This window comes from Pan paniscus, chromosome 2, assembly GCF_029289425.2.
Source record: "Pan paniscus chromosome 2, NHGRI_mPanPan1-v2.0_pri, whole genome shotgun sequence".
NCBI classification, from domain to species: Eukaryota; Metazoa; Chordata; class Mammalia; order Primates; family Hominidae; genus Pan; species Pan paniscus.
This window is the reverse complement of record NC_085926.1, coordinates 121,841,124-121,860,615: the sequence shown is the minus strand read 5'-3', so window position 1 is coordinate 121,860,615 and position 19,492 is coordinate 121,841,124.

Genomic DNA, 19,492 nt, shown 5'->3' with positions numbered 1-19,492 from the left:
CTCATCTGTTTTACCTGTCTCTGTGCAATACCATACTTTTAATTATTGCAGATTTATAATGTCTTCATATCAGGTAAAATGATCCTTTCTCCCCCCATTCATCTGCAAAATTGTCTTTGTCTATGCTTGGGCCTTTACTCTTCTGTGTGAAGGACCAGTTGATCAAATTCTGTGACAAATTCTCTTGAGATTTTATTAGAATTGCTTAGAATTTATAGGTTAATTTGGAGAACTGCCATTTTTATTATATTGAAACCTCCAACTCATTAATATTGTATAACGCTCCATTTACTTACTCCATAAAAATCTTGTTAAACTTTTATAGAATTTATTCCTAGGTACCTTATAGCTTTTGTTACAGTTGCACATCCCAGGGTTTTTTTTTTCTTTTTTTCCACAATGAAAAGACCTTTAGTTTGTTCCTAATCACATAAAAGTAAATCCCACCTGAAATCCCACCATCATGAGATTAACGAGTTGGTTATCCTTTTAAGCATTCTTTATACATACACATAAAAATACACAAGTAATTCTAGATATATAGGATCATATCATGCTTGCTATTTTTTTCATCAACACCTTCTCTCACCACCTTCTCTCCTCATACTAGTCCCTTTCCCACACCCTAGCCACACACCTGTAACCTATCTTCATAACCTAATGGGTGATTGTCAGTGTTTTCTCCATGCTCTTGAAGTCATATAGGTCCATGATTTATATAGACTTCAGAGAGAGCTGGTCGTCGTTTCACAAAAATGGGATCATATGTAACTTTTCTGTATTTTGATTTTGTGACTTAGAAGTACCTTAGGGAAATCCCTCTAGATGACTAAGAAGTCATCTAGTATGGATCTAATTTATTCTCTTCAATGGCTAGTTAGTATTCCATGATATGGAATTATTATATAATGCATAATTCATTCAACCATTTTGTTCAGTTATACATAACAGAAAATAGCTATTTTAAGTAGAAAGAGATTTAACGTAGGGAATTTGGGACTTACAAAATAACTGGAGGTGCCGAAGTAGCAGGCTCTAGGCTGGGCCTCAAAGAATCATGCCTACAACAGTCCTACAGACCCTTCTCTCCAAGAGAACTGCTGTCTCTGTCACATTCCAGAAGCTGCTGTTCCAGCTGCTGGCTTCAGAATCACACTACCTTAGCTGCAACTTGAGGATCAGGAGGCTACCATGGGAACTTTTTACTCCGGACCTACGTTGTGTCTGTCAGATCTACACTAGCGCATCTGGAAAGATTAAATCACAATCTAAAGTCCTAGCTTTGAGGGAGAGTTGGAAATATGTCTTTAGCTTTCCAGCCTCTGCAAAATAAAAAGACACACAAGAAAGGGGTTAACTAAACAGAGAGTGGGCCAGTCTACCAAATCTATTGCTGTGAGCATTCACTTTGTTTCCAGTTTGGGGTCTTCTACGAACACTGTCACACAATTGCCATATGACTTCATGTGTGTGTCTACTGCTATTTCTAAGGAATAGAGTCCCAGGAGTAGAACTGCTGAGCCAAAAGATATACTCATTTTGAAAAACAGATCTTGCCAAATTGCCTTCTAAAGAGGTTGTAACACTTTACACTTCTGCTATAAATGTGTGAAAATTTCCTTCATAGATACCACCAGCAATAAGCAATAGATGCTGTGGCTTGTCGTGTGTGTATGTGTGTGTGTTTGAAAAATAATACTTTTTATTATGGAGAATTTCAAGCATGCACAAAAAAGGCAAATAGCCTAGTGAACTCCCGTGTGTCCATCAGCCAGCCCAATAACCATGGCCAAACCTGCCCCATCCAATTCCTTCTGTTTCATTTTGTTTTAAAGCAAGTTCCTGATGCCTTATTATCTCATCCATAAATATAAGTATAAATGTATTTCTAAAACACAGGAACAGAAAACCAAACACCGCATGTTCTCACTCATAAGTGGGAGTTGAATGATGAGAAGACATAGACACAGGGAGGGAAACATCACACACTGGGGTCTGTCGGTGGGTGGAGGACAAGGGGAGGGAGAGTATTAGGACAAATACCTAATGCATGTGGGCCTAAAACCTAGATGATGGGTTGATAGGTGCAGCAAAGCACCATGGCACACGTATACCTATGTAACAAACCTGCATGTTCAGCACATGTATCCCAGAACTTACAGTAAAAAATTTTTTTAAAAAGATAAGCACAATATTATCATATCTAAAAAAATTAACAATAATTATTCATTAAATAGTTAGCTAGTATTTACATCTTATTTGAGGTACACAAATAAAGGTACACAAGTTGCAATTGATTAGTCTTTTATGTCTCTTTTAACAAATTGTCTCCCCTGCCATATCCTTTTTTCTCCATACAATTTATTTGTTGAAGGAACCAAGTTTTTGGTGCTGTAAAGCTTCCCACAGTCTGAATTTTGCAAGTTGCATTTCTATGTTTTGGTGGAAGATTTTCCTCATCCTTATTGCCTGTGAATTGTTAATGGAATCTAAAAGCTTAATCAGATTCAGGTTTGATTTTTATGGCAAGAAGAATTCAAAGGCAGTGATTGTTTCTCCATCAGGAGTCACATAATGTTTGGTTGTCTCCCTCTTGAGATTGAGTGATGTTGGTTAGCAACCATTGATGCTCAGTACCCAGATCTATTTGTTCATTAGGATTGCAGAATGGTGACAGTCTAAATCTACTCTTTTTCATTTATGAGGTGTACTGTCTATAGAGAAAAACTTTCTCACCTCTGCTGTTTGGTTACCCAATGGTATAGTTCATATAAATAAAGCAACATAAGTGCTTGATTCTTTCCCATTATTTACCAGTTTTCAAAATAATGAAATGGTTCCTTAGCATCCTTTAATGATGACTGGTTTTTTTAGTATCATTATGAAGTAATGGATTAAACTTCTTTGATGTGTTTGAATCCATTGCAGTTATGATTTTCTTTGATACTTACATTGTCCCATGTTTGATCTTTGGAAGCTTTACTATGTCTGTCATTATGTTTGCCAGTGTGATGGGTGTTAAGTGATTTTTTTTGTTACTTTTATTTTTATTTCTCTGATTTCTAGTGAACTTGAATCATATTCATATGTTTGTTGGGCCTTTTGATACTACTCATTAGTAAGTTGTTTGTATCCTTTGCACAATTTTCTAATCAGTTGTGTCAGTTTTTAGTCACCGTCTTATCAGTTTTTAAGGGTGCTTTGTATAGAAAGTGATCCTTTGTATGAATATAGTAGCACAAAGATTTTTTCAGACACATTGACTGCTATTAACTTTGTTTATAGTACTATTTGCCATACCAAAAAAGTGATTTATAAATGGCTGAGTATGCCTATCTTTTATTTTATAGTTCTTGGTAAGGAAAGTCTCCTCTAACCATAGTGTGTACATATAATCTCCTAGATATTTTTCTTCAACTTAAAATTTTTTTTACATTTAAATGCTTAATATATTTGTATTTATATTTTAATGTAGTGTAAGATGGCAGTTCAACACTTTTCTTTCAAGTGAGTAGCCAGTTATGTCTGCATAGTAAAAAAAAAAGTTCAACTTTTTTCCCATTGAACTACCACTCTGTAATACATTTAAATAATAACTACAATGTAATCATTAATTATTTATTCTGTTCCAGAAATATATTTTGTATTCTTGCTAATGCTATATTGAATTGAATTTATAAGTGTTATAGTATCACTGATATCTTAATAAGCCCCCCTGTATACTCTGTCTTCTTTTTTTTTTTATTTTTTTATTTTTGAGATGGAGCTTCTCTCTTGTTGCCCAGGTTGGAGTGCAATGGCATGATCTCAGCTCACCACAACCTCCACCTCCTGGGTTCAAGTGATTCTCCTGCCTCAGCCTCCCAAGTAGCTGGGACTACAGGCTCTTGCTTCCATGCCCGGCTAATTTTTGTATTTTTAGTAGAGACAGGGCTTCACCGTGTTAGCCAGGATGGTCTCGATCTCCTGACCTCATGATCTGCCTGCCTTAGCCTCCCAAATTGCTGGAATTACAGGCGTGAGCCACTGCGCCTGGCCTACTCTGTCTTCTTACATTTTTTATAGTTTTACTAGCTATTCTTTGGCATTCTTTCTTTATATAAACTTTAGAATCATTTTATCTAATTCCAATAAAAACTCTGTTGAAATTCTAATTGGAACTACATTAAATTAATATTTTAAAATTTCTAGAATTAACAGTTTTATATTAAGTATTCTCTTCCAGGAACATGATACGACTTTAAATCTATTCAAATACTTTGTGTCTTTTAATAGTTTTTCCACAATTAAAAAAATATAAGCCTAGAGTTGATCTTGTTAAATGTATAAGTATTTAAAACTTTTGGCACTATCTTAATCTGAATAGATTTTTATTAGCAACATGAATTATTATGTAAACATAAGAAAGAACTTTCCCGATAGAACGTCCAGTCGCTGGAATTCGTAACTGAGTTGAAGGCTCCCTCTCACATTACCAGGAAGGAAAAGTGGATATACACCTTTCTAAGACTGTTCAGTTATGGTCTTGCTGAGAGATAGGGGGAAGGACCAGAGGAGTCCTGGAAGACCTACTCAGAAAAGGAATCTGGAATGTTGCTGTTTTAGGCAGCCTCCTAATGTCAGGCTTCTGTTCATGTGAGGGCTCTTGACTTAATTAGCCAGTTTTTCCAGTGGGTACATGGGTGTGTGGGAGACCGTTATAAAACATGCTGGGATAATTCAGAACAAAAAATTCCCAAAGTATTTCTTCTTTTTTCTTTCTCTCTTAAAAATTCCACCTTGTTGTTATGATGTTGTTTGGTTGTTTTGTTTTTGCAATTAATAGCTTTTTATTTCCACAGATAAGTAATGCAATAAATGTATTTATTAACCCACATTGTGTCAAGCTCTCCATTTATTGCTTGGATATATAGAAAAAGCCAGACCTAGTCCTTGTCCTCAAAGGCTTGCAGTCTATTTGAGGATACACAAATGGATTACTCAGTATGAGGCACATGTTATTGGAGCACAGAGGAGAGACATCTTAATCAAACTGGTGAGGTTCGGTCAGTTTCACAGATAAGGGATCATTCAAGCTTGGAAAAGACTAATGAGTCCTGAACTACCATGGCATGTTCAGAAAATAGTGAGGTGCTCCCATGGCTGGAGTTGACATTACGATGAGTAGCTACAGAAGAACCCAGAAAAAAGATCAGGAGTTTGGTCAGCTACAGACGTTTACAGATGAGACTTCCGTTAACAGATTTATGTTGAAGAAAATCATTCTATTAGTGTGGATTAGAGGGACAAGACTGATGACAGGAAGCCCAGTTGGAAGGCTGCCACAATAGCCTAAGGGACAGGTAAGGCAAGTGGTAGTGAGAACTGGGGAGGAGAGGAATTTGCCATCTGCATAGGTAGGAAATCCCATGGGCAACTGATGAGGCAAAGGGAATGCAGAAAGACCCAGGTTTCTGGCCAGGACTGCTGGATGGGTGTCAGTGTCATTAATCTGGGAGCCAGGAGGCTGGGCAGGTTTCCCGGGGATGAGGGGAAGAGGGCAATACTGGACATGAATTCCAGGTGAAGTCCAAAAGCTGGGTACTCAGAAGAAATAGACTAGAGATTTACATTTGGGGATCACTGGTGGTATCTGAAACCATGTGAGGGCATGAGATGAGTTAGGAAGCATGCAGAGCTAGGGTGGAGTACTCAAGGCTTAGTTCATGTTCTCATATACCAACAGCAGTTATCAAGGACGACTTAAGCTAGCAGATGAATACTTTCTACAACAGAACTAAGAACCTCTGATAAGTTTTTAATTCAGAAGCTAAACCGATTAAACAATAAACATCTTAAAGTCAGAAAAGCTAATAAATAAGCTCTTTCCATTTATACTTCTACTCAAGTACTACTTGTTAAAATAACTTCTGACTTTGTTAATAAACAATTATAAACATGAATGCAAAAAACTAGGTGAAAATGTACTGTTGTCCTGGCATGGTGGATCAGGCCTGTAATCCTAGCACTTTGGGAGGCCAAGGAGAGCAGATCACTTGAGGTCACGAGTTTGAGACCAGCCTGACCAACATGAGGAAACCCAATCTCTACCAAAAAAAAAAAAACCAAACAAACAAACAAAAAAAACTAGAAAAATTAGCAGGGCATTGTGGCAGACACCTGTAATCGCAGCTACTCAGGAGGCCGAGGCATGAGAATCACTTGAACCCAGGAGGTGGAGGCTACATTGAGCCAAGATTGTGCCGCTGCACTCTAGTCTGGGTGACAGAGCAAGACCCTGTCTCAAAGAAAAAGAAAACGTACTGGGATATTCACAAGTGCTGGATTCAAACTTAAGTTTTTCACTTCACACCTGTTTAGGATTCATCAGGTGTAGATAATCCAGACCACCATCTCAATCCTCCACTCACCTATAAGTTCCCTTGGATTGCACCACCTCTCCAGCTGCCACTCATCATGTCTGCCTTGGCTGGGACCATGGGTCACAGCTCACAGTCTCTCCAACCTGGCACTGAATGAAGACTGCACAGATAGAGGTTACCAAAAAAGAGGCAATGCAGAATAATGGAAAGAATTTTAGCCTACCAGAGGCCAGAGAACTGAGTTTGGCATGGCACGATTAAGTAATTGGTACTCCACAGAAAAGTACTCACCATTTGTGGAACAATTATTCTGTGTCAAACACTCTGCTGATATGCTTTGCAATGTGCGCTCTTGTGCAACCCTCACAACAACCTTATGAAGTGGGTGGGGTTTATTTATCTCATTTGTATCTGTTTTTTAACAATTAGGAAATTCGGGTCCAGAAGAAATTAAGTCACTTGTGCAAGGTCACATAGCTAGTTAATAACAAAGCTTCAGTGACTCAGATGTTCACACTAAACTATAGTCCCTCCACACAATTTGAGGTAGAAATGCACTACTTATCCTCTACCTTCTGCTTTGTCTTTTGCAAAACAAGGGATTTTTCATAGATGATATCATCTGGCTATAGATTCTCATTATGTAGGAAATTGAGTTTATAGGCTTTGTATACATCAGAGGTCTTACATATAAAATATCTCCAGATTTACTTTATACAGTAGATAGATTTCTCAGCCATGATTTGCATGTGCTCATTTTGTCTGTAAACATGGCCTTTGATGTGCTGGGTTTTCAGATCCCTTCCCTCCCCTCTGCCCAGATCACCTATTGTTTCTAAGATAAACTTCTACAGTGTGTTTAGAATGGAGGTATAGGGCTCTTGAGGGTACCAAACGGAGAACCTATAGGTTTATAAAAGTAGAATATGAAGGAAGGATGACAGATAGAATGTAGAATAATAGAATGTAATCCCAAGTTTATATTTGTTTATGTTGTCATTTCTATTCTTTCAGACTTTTTAAAACTGTGGACTTAAATGTTCTGCAAAGTCTTACACAAAAGCCCAATACAGTACATGAACTACGGAAAAGCAGAACTGCTCTGAACAAGGAAGAGGTGGGAGATCTGAGTCCTGGCCCCAGCACCCACTTCAACTTCAGTCACCTCCTTGGAATCTGGGGTTCTGCAGCTTGAAATAATCAGTTTGGATTTTAAACTTATTTGTAACATAATAATAATCCTAGGAACTTTAAAATAATATTTTGTACTAAATTTTAGAATTATTATAATAAGTGATCTAATAAAACAGTCTTTTCCTGAAAGATGCCCAGTAAATTCTCAATCAAAGTTACTTAGGGGATTACAGGGTGTGGCTGTGAGGAAGATGATAGATACATTTTATTTTCTCCCTTCTATAATGTTTGTTTTCTTTCCCTTTTTCTTGCAATTAACATTTATATTTTTATGGTTAAAATATTAATTTAAACTTTTTTCAGATTTTGGAATTACATTCTCATTAATGGCTTTGTAACAAGAGAGACTCAGGTTGAAATCCCAATGCCATCACTTACCAGTTGTATGATTTTATCTCCTCTTAAATGCAGGTAGGAGGTGGGGAGTAATTATAGAATTTTGGGGTGCTGATCTAAAGTGATAACAATTGTAAAGACTTAGTACATGGGGAGGTAATACATTTTCCCTGCCCCTGCCCACATGACTTTTCTGTACTTTAAATCGCTATTATCTTATTCTTATATAATAGGAAAAGTTAACCTTTGGTTAATACATAAGATAATAAGATTTAAAGAATCATACATAAGATAACAGGATTTAAAGTACAGAAAATCAGTGTACAGTGAATATTTATAGGAACAAATCTACAAATCACATTTTAAAGCTTAGTATGTCTTTATTTTCATATGTTAATACTCCTGATCAAGGAACTGATCTTTTTTAAAAAAGATTTTAACCCCCTCCCACCCCCACCAGCCTCTAGTAGCTACCATTCTACTATCTGCTTCTGTGAGTTCAACTTTTAAAGATTCTACATGTAAGTGAGATCATGTGCTATTTGTTTTTCTGTGCCTGGCTTATTTCATGTAACATAATGTCCTCTAGGTTCACCCATGTTGTTGCAAATGAAGGATTTTCTTCTTTTTGAGGTTGAATAATTTTCCGTTGTGTGTCTATATATACCATGTCTTAGTTTCTGTTGCTTATAATAGAATACCTAAAACTGGGTAATTTATAAATAAAAGGTATTCATTTATTATAGTGTGGAAGCTGAGAAGTCCAAGGTCAAGGGGCTTCATCTGGTGAGAGCCTTCTTGCTGGTGAGGTCTCTGTAGAGTCCCAGGGCAGTCCGGGGAATCACATGGCAAAGGGACTTAGCGTGCTAGTCCTCTTCTTATAAAGCCACCACTCCCATGATAATCCATTAATCCACTAACCCATTAGTCTATTAATCCATGACCCAAACACTTCTTAAAGACCACATCTCTCAACACTGCCACATTGGCGGTTAAATTTCAACATGAGTTTTGGAGAGGACAGATATTCAAACCGTAGCACCACATTTTATTTATTCATTTATTTGCTGTTGTACACTTAGGTTGATTCTGTATCTTGGCTATTGTGAATAATGCTGCAATGAGCATGGGAATGCAGCTATCTCTTCAACATAGTGATTTCATTTCTTTTGAATATATACACAGAAGTGGAACTGCTGGATCATATAGTAATTCTACTTTTAGTTTTTTGAAGGGCCTCCAAACTGTTTTCCGTAATGTTGTACCAATTTACATTCCCACCAACAGTGTATAAGCATTCCCTTTTCTCCACAAGAGAGTAATCTCTAAACAAATAATTAGCCTTTAGAACAGAAGAGCAAACTGAAGCACAGTTGTCTAATATGCAAATTGTTTTGTTTGCTGGGGGTTTTACCTAGGCTGTCAGTAGTTCTCAACTCTGGTCCCACATCAGAATTACTGGGGAAACAAACAAAAAAATTATTCCCCAGGCTTCATCCTAGACTAACTGAATCAATTTCTGGGGGTAAGACCCAGGCATACATGTTTTGTTTTGTTTTGTTCGTTTTGTTTTGTTTAAAGTTCTGCAAGTGAGTCCATTGTGCAGCTAGACTTGAGAACTAGCAGGCTTTTAGCTTCAGCCCACCAATGCTGATCTAGATAGATTTAGTACATTCATGAGCTAAGGTGAGCTAATATATTATTCAACACCCATGTAAGATTAATAAATTGTGACATCTTACCATCTTTTCCTTCCCTTTCCTTCTCCTTTGGCTTATTTATTTATTTATTTTTAAACAAGGACCAAGCAGTGAAGGGGGCCAAGCCAGGGAAGGATTCAGAGACAGGAAGGAAGTGCAGCGGATGTGCATAGACGGATGGGAGATCCAGGCTTGCAGAATAAACTTTTTGCAAAGGTAGTAAAAATAAATGGGCACTCCCTCCCCACCAAGCCAAGGAAAATTTTCTACAACTAATGTCACTTTGGGGCAGTGGGGGCTAACTTACATTGTTTCAAGAGGCCTAAGGAAACAGACAATTTCTCACTGAAGGAAATTTATTTTGTCTTGACACACCAGACATTATAATGTGCTAGGTTTGTGTGTTTGGACATGGTCTTCTTCAGGTATTTGTGCAGATCCTCTTTGTCTCTAGTCACTAGCCAGAGTTTAGGGGAACTGGTACAATCTAGCCCCCATTAACTCTTGAAACTGACCAGCTCAGGCTCCTTTTTAGAACGAGACTCCAAACTAAGGAGAAATTTTTAGAAGTGGAATAAAATGTACATAATAGGAAATGATACAAACCAACTTACAAAAATCAGTTATATTTAAGTATGTTAGCAATAAATAATCTGAAAAAGAAATTAAGAAAACAATTCAATTTTCAATAGCATCAAAAAGGATAAAATACTTAGGAATAAATTTAACCATGGAGGTGAAAGACTTGTACAGTGAAAACTTATTGCTAAAAAGAAATTAAAGAAGACATAAATAAATTAAAGACATTCTGTGTTTATGCATTGGAAGACAATAGTGTTATGATGACAGTATTACCCAAAGTGATCTACAGATTCAATGTAATCCCTATTAAAATCCCAATGTTATTGCAGAAATAAAAGGAACCCATTCTAAAACCCATATGGAACCTCAGAGAGCCCCCAATAGCTAAAACAATCTTGAAAAAGAACAACAAAATTGAAGGTTTCATACTTCCTGATTTTAAAACTTACTACAAAGCTACAGTAATCAAAACAGTGTGGTACTGGCATAAGCACAGACATATGGGCCAATGGAATGGAGAGTCCAGAAATAAACCCTTGCATTATATGATCAGCCTATTTTCAACGAGGTTTGAAATCAATGGGTAAACAACAGTCTTTTCAACAAATGGTGGTGGAAAACTGGATATCCACATGCAGAAGAATAAAGTTGGACCCTTACCTTATACCATGTACAAACATTAACTCAAGATGGATGAAAGATCTAAATTTAAGAGCTAAACTGTAAAACTCTTAGAAGAAAACATAGGGAAAATTTTTATGAAATATTGGATTTAGCAATAGTTTCTTTGGTATGACATCAATAACATAGACAACAAAGCAACCTACAGAATGAGAGAAAATATTTGCTAATCATATATCTAGAAAAGGATTAATAGTCAGAATATGTAAAGAACCCTACAATTTAATAACAAAACAACCCAATTTTAAAATGGGAAAAGGAATTCGATAGACGTTTCTCCAAAGAAGATACTCAAAAACAATGCTCCACAATTTTAGTCATTAGGGTAATGCAAATCAAAATTACAATGGACTACCACTTTATACCTGCTAAGTTTATTACTATCAAAAAATAGAAAATAATATATATTAATGAGAATATGGAAAAACTGGAACCCTTGTGCATTGCTGGTGAGAATGTAAAATGGCACAGCCATCGAAACAGTTCGGTGGTTTCTCAAAAAAGTTAAAAAAAATAGACATATGACTCAGTAATTTCATTCCTAAGTATGTTTTATTTTTAAAAGAATTGAAAATGGTCATTCAAACAATACTCATATGCCAATATTCATATTATGCATTACTCATAATAGCCAAAATGTAAAAACAACCCAAATGTCCATTAACAGAAGAATGGATAAACAAAATAATGCTAGATATGAATGTTACTCAGCTATAAAAAAATGAAGTTTTGATATATTCTACCTGGATAAACCTTGAAAACATTACACTGAATGAAATAAGACAGACACAAAAGGACAAATATTATATGATTACACTTATATGGGGTATCTAGAATAGGCAAAATGATAGAGACAGAAAGTAGAATAAAAGTTACCAGGTGTTGGAGGGAAGAGGAAATGGGAGATGTTGCTTAATGTGTACAAAGTTTCTGTTTGGGATTATGACAAAAGTCTGGAAATAGATAGTTACACAATATTGTGAATGTACTTCATGCTACTAAATTGTATACTTTAAAAATGTTTAAAATTGGCAGGGCACGGTGGCTCATGCCTGTAATACCAGGTCTTTGGGAGGCCGAGGTGGGTGGATCACAAGGTCAGGTGATTGAGACCATCCTGACTAATGTGGTGAAACCCCATCTCTACTAAAAATACAAAAAATTAGCTAGGTGTTGTGGCAGGCACCTATAGTCCCAGGTACTTGGGAGGCTGAGGCAGGAGAATCACTTGAAACTGGGAGGCAGAGGTTACAATGAGCCGAGATGACACCATTGCACTCCAGCCTGGGCAACAGAGCAAGACTCCGTCTCAAAAAAAAAAAAAATGGTTAAAATTATAAATTTTGGGTTATGTATATTTTGCTACAATAAAAAAGTGAAAAAATTAACATGACAGGGAAGAGTTGTGAAATGGTTTGAATTTGTGTCCCCACCCAAATCTCATGTCGAATTGGAGGAGGGGGCTAGTGGAAGGTGATTGGATCATGGGGGTGGATTTCCCCTGTGCTGTTCTTGTGAAAGTTAGAAAATTTGCAGCCTGACCATATGGTAGTAAAGAAAAACCCATTTTCTGGACAGAAAGTCAAGCTGGCTGCAGAAATTTGCATGAGTGGAGCCAAATATTAATATTGAAGACAATGGAGAAAATGTCTCCAGGGCAGTTCAGAGACCTTCACTGTAGCCCCTCCTATCACAGGCCTGGAGGCCTAGGAGGGAAAAATGTTTCATGGGCCAGGCCTAGGGCCTGGCTGCTCTGTGCAGCCTCAGGACATGGCACCCTGAGTCCCAGCTGCTCCAGCTTGAGCTGTGACTAAAAGGGGCCAAGATACAGCTCAGACAATTGCTTCAGAGGGTGCAACCCACAAGCCTTGGCAGCTTCCATGTTGTGTTGGGCCTGGGGGTGCACAGAAGGCAAGAGTTGAGTTTTTGGGAACTGATATGGTTTGGCTCTGTGTCCTCACCCAAATCTCATCTTATAGCTTCCATAATTCTCATGTGTTGTGGGAGGGACCCAGTGGGAGATGATTGAATCATGGGGGCGGGTCTTTCCTGTGCTTTTCTCATGATAGTTAGTGGGTCTCACGAGACCTGATGGTTTTAAAAATGGGAGTTTCTCTGCACAAGCTCTCTCTTTGCCTGTGGCCATCCATGTAAGATGTGACTTGCTCCTCCTTGCCTTCCATCATGATTGTGAGGCCTCCCCAGCCATGAGTAACTGTAAGTCCATTAAACCTCTCTTTCTTCCCAGTCTTGGGTATGTCTTTATTAGCATATTAGCATTGTGAAAATGGACTAATACAGTAAATTGGTAACAGCGGAGTGGGGTGCTGCTGAAAAGATACCTGAAAATGTGGAAGCAACTTTGGAACTGGGTAACAGGCAGAGGTTGGAACAGTTTGGAGGGCTCAGAAGAAGACAGGAAAATGTGGGAAAGTTTGGAACTCCCTAGAAACTTGTTGAATGGCTTTGACAAAAATGCTGATAATAACATGGACAATGAAATCCAGGCTGAGGTGGTCTCAGATGGAGATGAGGAACTTGTTGGGAACTGGAGCAAAGGTGACTCTTGTTATGTTTTAGCAAAGAGACTGACAGCATTTTACCACTGCCCTAGAGATTTGTGGAACTTTGAACTTGAGATAGATGATTTAGGGTATCTGGCAGAAGAAATTTCTAAACAGCAAAGCATTCAAGAGGTGACTTAGGTGCTGTTAAAGGCATTCAGTTTTATAAGGGAAGCAGAGCATAAAAGTTCAGAAAATTTGCAGCCTGATAATGCAATAGAAGAGAAAATCCCATTTTCTGAGGAGAAATTCAAGCCTGATGCAGAAATTTGCATAAGTAACAGGAGCCAAATGTTAATCCCCATGACAATGGGGAAAATGTCTCCAGGCCATGTCAGAGACCTTTGTGGCAGCCCCTCCCATCACAGGCCAGGAGGCCTAGGAGGAAAACGTGGTTTCATGGACCAGGCCCAGGATCCCTGTGCTGTGTGCAGCCTGGGGATTAGGTGCCCTGTGTCCCAGCTGTTCCAGCTGGCTAAAAGGGGCCAATATAGAGCTTGGGCTGTGGCTTCAGAGGGTGCAAGCCCCAAGCCTTGGCAGCTTCCACATGGTGTTGAGCCTGCAGGTACACAGAAGTAAAAAATTTAGGTTTGGAAACCTCCACTTAGATTTCAGAGGAAGTATGGAAATGCCTGGATGCCCAGGTAGAAGTTTGCTACAGGGGCAGGGAAGTCATGGAGAACCTCTGCTAGGGCAGTGTGGGAGGGAAATGTGAGGTCAGAGCCCCGACGCAGAGTCCCTACTAGGGTACTGCCTAGTGGAGCTGTGAGAAGAGGGCCACTGTCCTCCAGACCCCAGAATGGTAGATCCACTGACAGCTTGCACCATTCGCCTGGAAAACCACAGACACTCAATGCCAGCCCATGAAAGCAGCCAAGAGGGAGGCTACATCCTGCAAAGCCACAGGGGCAGAGCTGCCCAAGACCATGAGAACCCACCTCTCACATCAGTGTGACCTGGTTGTGAGACATGGAGTCAAAGGAGGTCATTTTGGAGCTTTAAGATTTGACTGCCCTGCTGGATTTCGGACTTGCATGGGGCCTATAGTCCCTTTATTTTGGCCAATTTCTCCCATTTAGAATGGCCATATTTACCCAATGCCAGTACTTTCATTGTATCTAGGAAGTAACTAACTTGCTTTTGATTTTACAGGTTTATAGGTGGAAGGGACTTGCCTTGTCTCAGATGAGACTTTGGACTGTGGACTTTTGAGTTAATGCTGAAATGATTTAAGATTTTGGCGGGCTATTGGGAAGGCATGATTGGTTTTGAAATGTGAGGACATGAAATTTGGGAGATGCCAGGGGCAGAATAATATGGTTTGGCTCTGTGTCCCCACCCAAATCTCATCTTGTAGCTCCCATAATTCCCATGTGTTGTGGGAGGGACCTGGTGGGAGATGATTGAGTCATGGGGATGGGTCCTTCCTGTGCTGTTCTCATGATAGTGAATGGGTCTACAAGATCTGATGGTTTTAAAAATGGGAGTTTCTCTGCACAAGCCCTCCCTCTGCCTGCTGCCATTCATGTAAGATGTGACTTGCTCTGCCTTGACTTCCACCATGATTGTGAGGCCTCCCCAGCCATATGAAACTGTAAGTCCATTAAACTTCTTTTTCTTCCCAGTCTCACGTATGTCTTTATCAACAGCTTGAAAATGGACTAATTCATGAACCTCCACCTAGATTTCAGAGGATGTATGGAAATGCCTGGGTGTCCAGGCAGAAGTCTGCTGCAGGGGCAGAGGCCTTATGGAGAACCTCCACTAGGTTTGTGTGGAGGGGAAATGTGGAGTTGGAGCCCCCACACAGAGTCCCCACTGTGGCACTGCCTAGTGGAGCTGTGAGAAGCAGGCCACCATCCTTCAGACCCCAGAATGGTAGATCCACCAACAGTTTGCACCATGCACCTGGAAAAGCTGCAGGCACTCAATGCCAGCCTGTGAAAGTAGCCACAGGGGCTATACCCTGCAGACCCACTGGGGTGGAGCTGCCCAAGGACTTGGAAGAGCATCCTTGCATCAGCATGCCCTGCATGTGAGACATGAATTCAAAAGAGATTATTTTAGAGCTTTAAGATTTAATGACTTCCCTGCTGAGTTTTGGATTTGCATGAGGCCTGTAGCCCCTTTGTTTTGGTCAATTTCTCCCTTTTTTTTTTTTTTTTGAGATTGTGTCTCCCTCTGTTGCCCAGACAGGAGTGCAGTATCACGATCTTGGCTCACTGCAGCCTCTACCTCCTGAGTTCAAGCGATCCTCCTGCCTCAGCCTCCAAGTAGCTGGGATTACAGGCACGTGCCACCACACTTGGCTAATTTTAAGAATATTTTTAGTAGAGACAGGGTTTCACCATGTTGCCCAGGCTGGTCTTGAACTCCTGACCTCAAGTAATCCACCTGCCTTGGCCTCCCAAATTGTTGGGATTTCAGGTGTGAGCCACTGCACCTGGCCACAATTTCTCCCTTTTGGAATGGTAGCATTTACCCAATGCCTATATCCCCCTTGCATCTTGGAAGTAACTAAGTTGTTTTTGATTTTACAGGTTCATAGGCAGAAGGGATTTATTTGTCTCAGATGAGACTTTAGACTGTGGATTTTTGAGTTAATGTTGAAATGAGTTAAGATTGGGAGACTATTGAGAAGGCATAATTATATTTTGCAATGTGAGCAGGACATGAAATTTGAGAGGGGCTGGGGTGGAATTATATGATTTGGATTTGTGTCCCCACCCAAATCTCATGTTGAACTGGAGGAGGGGCCTGGTGAGAAGTGATTAAATCATGGATCATGGGGGTGGATTTCCCCCTTGCTGTTCTCATGATAATAAGTGAGTTCTCACAAGATCTGATGGTTTAAAAGTGTATGGCACTTCCCCCTGCATTCTCTCTTTCTCCTGCCACTATATGAAGAAAGCACTTGGTTTCCCTTCACCTTCTGCTATGATTGTAAGTTTCCTGAGGCCCCCTAGTCATCCTTCCTGTTAAGCCTGAGGAACTGTCAGTCAATTAAATCTCTTTTCTTCATAAATTACCCAGTTTCAGGTAGCTCTTTATAGCAGTGTGAAAACTGACTAATACAAGTTGAAAGAAAAAGAAGAGCCAGATAAAAGTGAGTGAGGGAAACAGAGCCAGGAAATCTTAGAAGTCCAGCCACCATATATATTTTTTGACACTACTCAGAAACAACAAACGGGAAAGCTTTGTGAAGTTTGAAAAACTGTCTGGACCAAATCTCCTTTTAAAAGTTCAAGAAAACAAAATTCATGTAAAAATGATCAACAAAAAAAATACTAAGGTCAACTCTCATATAGCTACTACAACAAAGTGAATAAAGATCATAATAACCTCCAGAAAGATATTCTCAAAAAAAATTAAAGCTATAATGTCCTAGAAAAGCTAATACACACTGAGTGACATTAAACATGAAAGAACAACATACATCAGAATTAGAGAAACTCAGAAATTGGAACAGAACTCACAGAAGAATTAAACGTTTTATTTTATTTTTTATTTTTTATTTTTTTTGGAATTAAACATTTTAAAAAGCATTTGAGAAATAAAGATTGACCTATAAGGAACACAAGAACACATAAATATAACTAATAAAAACTTAAAAGAAAATAAGGTAAAAAGGAGGGAAATTTATAAACTTAAAAATAAATGAAGAAAGAAATTAAAAAGATTTAAGGGAAAGTGACAAATGTTGAAGATAGACAAAAGAGGTTCAATATGCAGATAATAGAAGTCTCCAGAGAAGCAATCTAAAGCAATCCAAAACAGAACAAATATTTAAGACTTTAATTGAAGAAAACTTTCCTGAAATTAACAAAATATATGTATTTGAAACCACATTTTGAAAGAAATACACACTGTTTACTTTCAAACTAGAATGACCAACAAACATTCTAATAAAATTACTGGATTTGAAAGAAAAAGATAAAGTTATTTGGGCATCTAGGCAAAGTGAGAAGGTGCGGTCTACAAACCAGAAATCTTGGACTTCCCAGCCCCCAGAACTATAAGAAATAATGTTTCTTGTTTATAAGCCACTTATTTTGTGTTTTTTTTTTGTTGTTGTTGTTATAGCAACCCAGCTGGACCAAGACACCAAGTAGTTTGTATCCAACAAAATTGACCTTCAAGTAAAATGGCATGAACAAACTGTAAGCAACATGCAAGAACTCAGAGCATATTCTTCCCATAAGCCCTTCCTAAGGAATCTAGTAGAGGACAAGCTTTCAGACAACCAAAATGACTAAAGATACATAAACATAAGGAACTAATGGTAAGCATTAAATATATATTTGAACTTTAATTAGGATTAGAATTGTAGAACTGTAAAATTAAGACTAAATTAGGGTTAAATAGGAAGATTATGGTATAGATGGCTATAGAAGCTGATAATTTAGATAGAGTATAACTATAAAAGATGAATAGCATATGCAAAAAAAACTGTTTTCAAGAATCAAAACTGATGATGGTAGTATTAATATTGTTATTCTGAGATTATTATTATATGTTTAATGCAAACTAAAGCAAATTAGTAAATTGGGATATTCTAATTTCATCCTCCCTTTTGTCCTTGAGAACCAGAATTCTCTACATGAAAGAAAAGAGGTCCTAATGTAATATATGTTAAGTAAAAACTACAGTCCTGAAATTAAATTGGAAATAATATAAACTGATGAAAATATTATGAAGAATAATATTTCTCTAGAATATAAAAAAATGAAGTATTCTTTAGTAGCTCTGTCTATTGAAAAGGCCTAGAAACGGTTACCAATCTAGTAACAATGAACACTCCTAGTGCTCATATTGTTATCTTAAAATTTCAACAAAAGAAACTAGAGCTTCTGGCCAGGTGGGGTGGCTCATGCCTGTAATCCCAGCACTTTGGGAGGCCGAGGTGGGCAGATCACGAGGTCAAGAGATTGAGACTATCCTGGCCAACATGATGAAACCCTGTCTCTACTAACAATATAAAAATTAGCTGGGTGTGGTGGCACGTGCCTGTAATCCCACCTATTCAGGAGGCTGAGGCAGGAGAATCCCTTGAACCAGGGATGTGGAGGTTGCAGTGAGCCGAGATCGTGCCACTGCACTCTAGCCTGGTGACAGAGTGAGACTCCATCTGAAAGAAAAGAAAGAAAGAAAGAAGGAAAGAAGGAAAGAAAGAAAGAAAGAAAGAAAGAAAGAAAGAAAGAAAGAAAGAAAAAGAGAGAAAGAGAAGGAAGGAAGGAAAGAAAAAACAAAAAAACTAGAGCTTCTTGGAGAAATGGCTGATTCCAGGTTTGAGGCAGCAAATGTACAGATGTGCCTGGAACATCTTGTCATATCAGATAGCAAGGAAGCTATCAAAGACTTCTAGGGTCTTTGAAGCTCTTTGCACACTAGTGAGAGAGAGAGAGAGAGAGAGAGAGAAAAGACTACTAGAATCTTATCAAAAGGAGCCAGGAGCCATATTGAAGAAGCTCCTACTGGCCAAAGATGGGACAATTTGAGCTCTAATATCGTAGATGGAAACCTATCAAATATATTTAAATTCATGAATTTATAATGATATTAAAGAAATCTAAGAATGACAGAGAATCAATTCCTTAACTTGAAAACTGGGTAAATTTTTTTTAAAAAAGCAGGTATTCATCGTGCCTTTCCTATCTCAGGGTAGTCAAATAGTAGATGAGAGGAAGCATCTCCTTATCCACTTATTGAACTAATAAATGAAAACAAAATTATTAGAATATCATGATTTTGCAAACTTCAATTAATTAATGAATCTAGGAATTGAGCATCGACGGCTGTTAACCTCAAAAAAGAGCAAACACCAGACATCATGATCATGTACCTCTTGATGAAAAGAACACACAACCATCTATAATCTTACAAAAGACATCAAACTTCAGTCTGAGGAAGACCCTGGATCAGCTGCCAACTTGCTGTCAATACAGAGGACAGAGAAACATGCTGAATTGCCTCATGAATGTGCAACCCCCAGACTCTGGAAAACCTCACAGATCAAGGGCTTAAGTTATTTAACAAATAATTGTAAGGAAAAGACTGAAAAGGCAAATCAAAT